We start from the raw sequence: 6,378 nt of genomic DNA on the forward strand, positions 1-6,378 counted from the left end.
CAGGGAGACTCTCGTGTAGCCTCAGCTAGGAGGGCTTCTTTCTTCAGGGAATGGAAGGATTCTCCTTTCTTCTCTGAGACCACTACAGGGTTGAGGTGGCACTTTCAGCCTCAGCCTTGGTTGTTTTCCACCTCAATCTGAGGGGGTTTTTTATTTATCCTCATGATTTCATGATCTATTCTGCTTTGAGCTTGCTCTCACGGGTTTTTTCTCTTACTTAATAGAAGTCTCTTTCTTGGAAAAAAAAGAACCGTGTACAAATATTATCTTGGAGGACATAAACGTAGCCACGCATCATCATACTTTCATCGCACCTTCACCAAGATTTTGTCCTCAAAATCATGTATTGTATCTTCAACAACCTCAAAATCCCAACCTATTGAAATGATAGGATATGAGTAAGAGACTCAATGTAAGAAGATGGCAAATACTAATTGAGGAATAAAGGAACAAATAATACCTTCATTTGTCAACATAAAAGAATTCATGTTCTCTATTGCATCTTCTCTCTCTCTTTTGTCATCCTTTGTTGGTTGATGCACTACTTTGGGCATATCTTCTTTTCATAGTCCTTGAGCAAACATATACTTGAACTCATGCTTTTTACTTTCTAAGATGTGAAATCTCATGAAGTTAGAGAAGCAATTGTAAGCTGCATGTTTGCCTTCTATGGATCCTTTACCATAAAGCTCATTACACTCTTGACACCAAATTCGGACATGGGGCACCCCATTGAAGTCCTCAAAATGCAACTCAAACATATCATCCCTTGACACTACCATTTCCTTTAGCTTTGATCTAACTCTATCAGATTCATGCTGCCAAAGTTCAAGAATACTTGGGCTCAGTAATCGAAAAGAAAGCTTTGAAGACATGTGCACTTAAGCATCAAGATTTATGTCATCAGTTGGTTGAGTGCAATGTCTTTTACATGGATAAGGAGTTTCCTCTATGCAGCATAGACTTCTCTTGATGTGCACTAAGAGTTGATCATTGATTGTCCATCGATCCTCTTACCGTTTGGTTATTGTCAACAAACTCAAAGGGTTCCAATAGAAGCTCATCATCTTCAATTTGTTCATGAACATGAAAGAATGTGGGATGACGTATGTCTCTTGTCACCCTAACAACACCTAATTCCTCCTTATTATCATAGTCAATCACTTGAATCCTAAAAAAATATGCCATGATAGGAGACCGGTATACTTCAAAATCAAATGAGAACCTTAATTATAACCTCCCCTCCACCTGCATGTGCATGATCTGCAAAATTTAGATTGCCAATTTGTGCATGACATGTGAGTTTAAATCAACACATATAACCATTTCATAAGCAAGCTACAATGACACGAACATCAAACAATTGACTAAGTGGCAAAGCTTGGACAATTACATTTATTAATGTTAGTACAACAACACCAAAAGTTGAATAAACGACCAAGTGTCAAAGCCAAAGCTGTCATACAATAGTGATAACCTGCAATGACACCGAAAGCCAAATAAATGACCACGTGTCAAAGTTTAAACTTTTATTTTATGAAATAAGCTACGACGACACTGAGAGCCAAATAAATGACCTAGTATCAAAGCCTACTTATTTTGTAAATTCTATATCTAAGAAACAACACCAAAAGCCAAATAAACCACAAAGTATTGAATCCTATTACTCTTCTAAGGTTGACAGATGACACATACAGTCGAATGATATGACCAAATGTCAAGATAATTTCAAAACAATGGTAAGGAGTCCTTGTAATGACATCAAAGGTCGAATATTACAACCAAATGTCAAAATGCGGACCTACTTATCTAACCGCATGTATAATCAAGTAATACGATCCAGTGCGGAAAGATAAGCACCATGCAAATGCATGGCCCAAGTAATTGACTCAAATATTACATGACAAATTAGATGATCGACGTATTATGCCGAAAGGCCAAATATGACACTACATCTATATCTAATAGTCATGTAATATTATCAACTCAGCAATAACAATGTTGAGAGGGAAAATGTGCCAAAGGGTGGGTTATTGAGTAGAGCAAGCAAAGCTATGATAAATTTACCTCAATTATAGTTTTGATTTTGGATTGCTAACCAAGCACCAAGCTAATAGAGAGTCTCCTCGATGACCTACACAAATCTAGGGACAATTAATCGAAATCCTCTCAGTAGAAGGCTAGCTACTATAAAACTGCACTCGATTTCTCTTTCAATATACATGTAACTTTTAATACAAGTTCTAAATTTAAATAAAATATGGGAGCTATCCCACAAGTTTAATTTTCCTCCCTAGGACAAAAGCAAAGGATGAAATTTCTTATCTACATTTACCTTGACTAAGAAGGGTAAAGTCCTCTTCTACATAATCATGTGTCTAAGATTTCAATGCGATAAGACAAAAACCAATCAACTTAATATCTAACCTTCACCCTCAAATAAAATTAGCTGATCTTCTTTCTTCTCCTACCTCTGCTTGCATTCTAACATGGAAAGAGAGAGAGAAAATCCACTCCGCTGCAACATGGAGAGAGAGAGAGAGAGAGAGAGAGAGAGAGAGACAGAGAGAACCCAGTCGGCTATAAGACACACACATACACACACACAATTTTTTTTGGTAATTCTACACACACACACACACAGAACCCACTCGGCTATAAGACATGTTTGTTATTTGCTCGATTATAAGACATGTCTGTTATATGATAACTAAAGTTCGATGGACAATCTAAGAGAGAATCCTATTCTCCTTGCTTTCCTACAATACAGTCTGGCATCTCGTCTTCTCAATGGTCCGTTGAAAAGGATTATCCTACAAAAATAGGTGGCAAAACTGGTCGAGGACGAAATCTCAAAGGTCTAAGCAAAGCTATAGCCAAACCAGAAAACACACAGAGGTAAATATGCAAATAAAGATGAATTAAGGAGAAGCACAATAGAGGAATAAGCCTGCTTGAATTGCCTAGGTCATTTTGAGTAGAAGCTAAAATGATCACAAGATGTTTTGTGACCTACGATGCTTTAAGAGGAAACCCATGTGCTCTTTCATGTAATGATCTGAATTTAACTCCCAATTTGGAGGATTAGGATATTGTCTTTTCAATTCATCAATGACTACCTGCTTCTTTCCCTCATCTTGGTACCGCCAATCAGTAGCTATGCCGCTCCTGAAGTGGTGGCCCATCAATCGCCTCATGGTGGCCATCACTGCTGAGCCCTTTTTATTTTATATTATCTCTCTAGTAGTCGTGATTTCATAGGACAAGTCCTCGATTGGGTAAGGAGGACTCATGTAGTGACAGAGTTAGGGTAAGTGGTGTTTGTGCGAGCGCTTACAGAACAAGGAGTAGCAATGGGAGTAGGAGAGGGCAAGGGACCTGGCTGGTACTGGGGCTCAGGACCAAGTGGAGACCTATAGGGATGTGAGTGTGCTGACTCGTCTACATCACTTGAGTCAGCACAACATAAGCAACCCCTCCTACTCTTCCTTCCCTTATGATGGGCACGCCCAAGTGATGACCCCTCAGTCGAAGGGGCTAGAGGGGATGGTTGGATAGTAGGTCTAGCCGTTGGTGTAGGGGAGGGATTTGCTGAGGTCCTCTAGGATAGCAAAGAGAAGAATCTCGTTGCCTCCGCATTGGTCATCTATGTGACAAACTCATCGAGACTCCCGATAAAGCCATGGGCTACTAGCAAAGGAGTTCCCTGACAGGTAGTCACAGTGCTACATCTGAGAGGAGTTGGGTTAGGGGTAGTCGCAGGGGCAGGAGGCATGCAATATTTTACAGAATGGTAGCATCAATACTTTTCCATGATCCATGGGAGCTATCATTCTTAAATTCATGTGCTTTGGTGGTGGTATAAGAATGCCAAGTCGTACTCCCGATGCATTATATGCTTTGTGGTTTGATTCTTCTGCCTTGTTTGCATTGTCCTCTGTACCACATGCATTGGGTTCATTATATGCTGCATGGGAAGAACATTAGCAGCCCTCTACACCAAGTCGTACTCCCGATGCATTATAAGCTTTGTGTTTTGCTTCTTCTGCCTTGTTTGCATTGTCCTCTACGCCACATGCATTGCCTTCATTTGGGGCTGCATGGCAAGAACGTTAGCAACCACACAAACCATGCGGCAAGGGAACTACATTAGCAGCCCGAAATCATTGTATGTAGGGGAAGTACATTGTATGCATGTTGTACACTGAATTGCAACCCCAAATGAGCATGCACATTAGCAGCCCCAATTGATGCAAAAATGGAAGTACATGAGAAGCCCCACCATTAGAGCATGCAATGAGGGAACGCGCAGACATGTAGGGCTGCTTGCAGAGCTCTACGAGACATGTAAGGCGCCTTGTAGATAGGCATGGCAGCTCCTAAACGAATATGTCTACACTCAATAAGCAAAATTTACATGTAGTGTGCATGCAATATGCAACGAAGGTACGTAGCATACTTTAAAATACTATGAACAGAGGCTGAAATCAAAGACTTAGAAAAGCAGTTGCCTATACAAACAAAAGGAAAGAAACATGATTGCAAGTACAAGAGAAGGGATTGCCCGGAGATTTTTACCTTGAGATTTATCAGGAATGAGGGTTTTTGATATATTGTTTATCGCAGCAACCATCGCATCCATGCTCTTTTGCAATTCCATCCTCTCATTTATGGAGGATAGCAACACACCACTGCTCCCAGAAACCTTTCGAGGAGGTTCAGGTGGGGTAACAAGATCCACATGAGCAATCGGTTTTGAGAGACCTACATGGACACAATATGAGTACAAAAGCGTTCGGAAACAATTGAATAGAGCACACATTAGTTTTGCACTGTAATAGAAAAAACAAGAATAGATACCTGCAGATGATAGATTCCCATCGCTTATCTTTCGTTCATCAGGCTTCATTTTGGGTACCCTTCGCACGACTGATGGCTTTACCATGGGTCGATTCTTATTGAAGACTGGCTTGTAGTACTCCATTCCAAGCTCTATGAAGCCACTGATATAGGATTTCTTCTCATTAGCTAGCAAGTGAGGAGACAAGAGAGGCTTACCCTCCCTAGATTCATCCCACTATGTGCAGGCCCTCTGTATGAGCCTCTATCTTTGTTTCTTGATAGCCCATTCGGCTTGCTTGGAGTGTGTAACATCAGATCATAAGTACAAATTCTTCGACATTATTTACCATGCAAGAAAGAGCACTACGTCATTTAGCTACAAGCAATGCAAGGTTAATCAAAACCACATCTTCCCATAATTTTCTACAACACTAGTACACAGTCTGGAAAATCTTACAGCATGGTTGGAAGATAATGTGAAGTCCTATACATTAGGCTCTTTAAAATCACAAGATGTATATTTTCAATCTTAAGAACTACATTGCATTCTTACACAATGTGTCTGTTAGCACATCCTTCTTAAAGGGCAAGGCTTTAGCAAGAGACTTGGATGCCTATATATAATTACTTTTTTACATCTTTGCTCTTATCTCACGTATCCTCTCATACTAAACTAAGAGGTAGTGCCAAATCCACTCTCTAAACTAAGAGGTCGTGCCCACTCTCTAAAGTGTTTGCTGACTATCCATTTTTGAATAGTCAAACTATCCATTTTGGAATCTATGTATTCTTTATTGGGTGAAATTTGAATCACATTTTCTATTTACTTCTAAGAAGCAATGTTTCAAAGTTATTAAAGAGAAGAAACAAGAAAGAAACACCTTTGTTCAGCATTGTCTTAGGAAAACTACATCTCGCTTCACAGATTTGTCAATCATGCACACATTCCTAAAAAACAAAAAGGAATTTTAAGAAATTTCAAGTTTAAACTTTCACGGTTTTGAGTGCATCCGATTCATAATCTAACGGGCCTTATAAATACGCCAAATTCTTACATACTTGCTACGAGGGAGAGGGCTAAGATGCCAATTTTGTGAAGCCTAGGATGTCCTTGAAGTTTGCCTAGGCTTGCCACGATTTGCCTAATCAGAAACGAAAGGAAAACTACTAGATCTAAATGAATGCCATGACATAAGTGAGAAGGGGAGCACCGAGAAATTGCAAGGCTTGAAGGAAGAAGCAGCTCTTAGTCAGCAAAGATTTGAAGGACTTTTTAATGAAAAGATTGAATTGGAAAATCGGGTTCAAGGCATGCAAGACAGGATCACATCTTTGTCAAAAACCGTAAACTGTATTGAACCTGTGTGCAGGTTGGAAACAGCATGGAACTTGGAAGTCTTTGCCATCGAGAAGATGGATTCCAAAGATTGCTGTGGGTGAGACTTCTCTTATCTCTTATATCTCTTAAGGCAGGGTTTACCAGACCTGCCATAGAGGTTCGGGGAAGGAAGAGGTAGGTTTTGGGGAGGAGGGAGG

The 6,378-nt window shown here is 39.9% G+C and overlaps 1 pseudogene; it reads right to left on the minus strand.

Moving 5' to 3' along the window:
- Positions 1-263: 263 nt before the first annotated feature.
- On the minus strand, positions 264-4,945 carry LOC147894448 (uncharacterized; annotated as a pseudogene).
- Between the last annotated feature and the right edge of the window lie 1,433 nt (positions 4,946-6,378).

The sequence above is a fragment of the Dipteris shenzhenensis genome, chromosome 14 (genome assembly GCF_047967505.1).
Source record: "Dipteris shenzhenensis isolate YYH24624 ecotype China chromosome 14, Dip_SZ_1.0, whole genome shotgun sequence".
NCBI classification, from domain to species: domain Eukaryota; kingdom Viridiplantae; phylum Streptophyta; class Polypodiopsida; order Gleicheniales; family Dipteridaceae; genus Dipteris; species Dipteris shenzhenensis.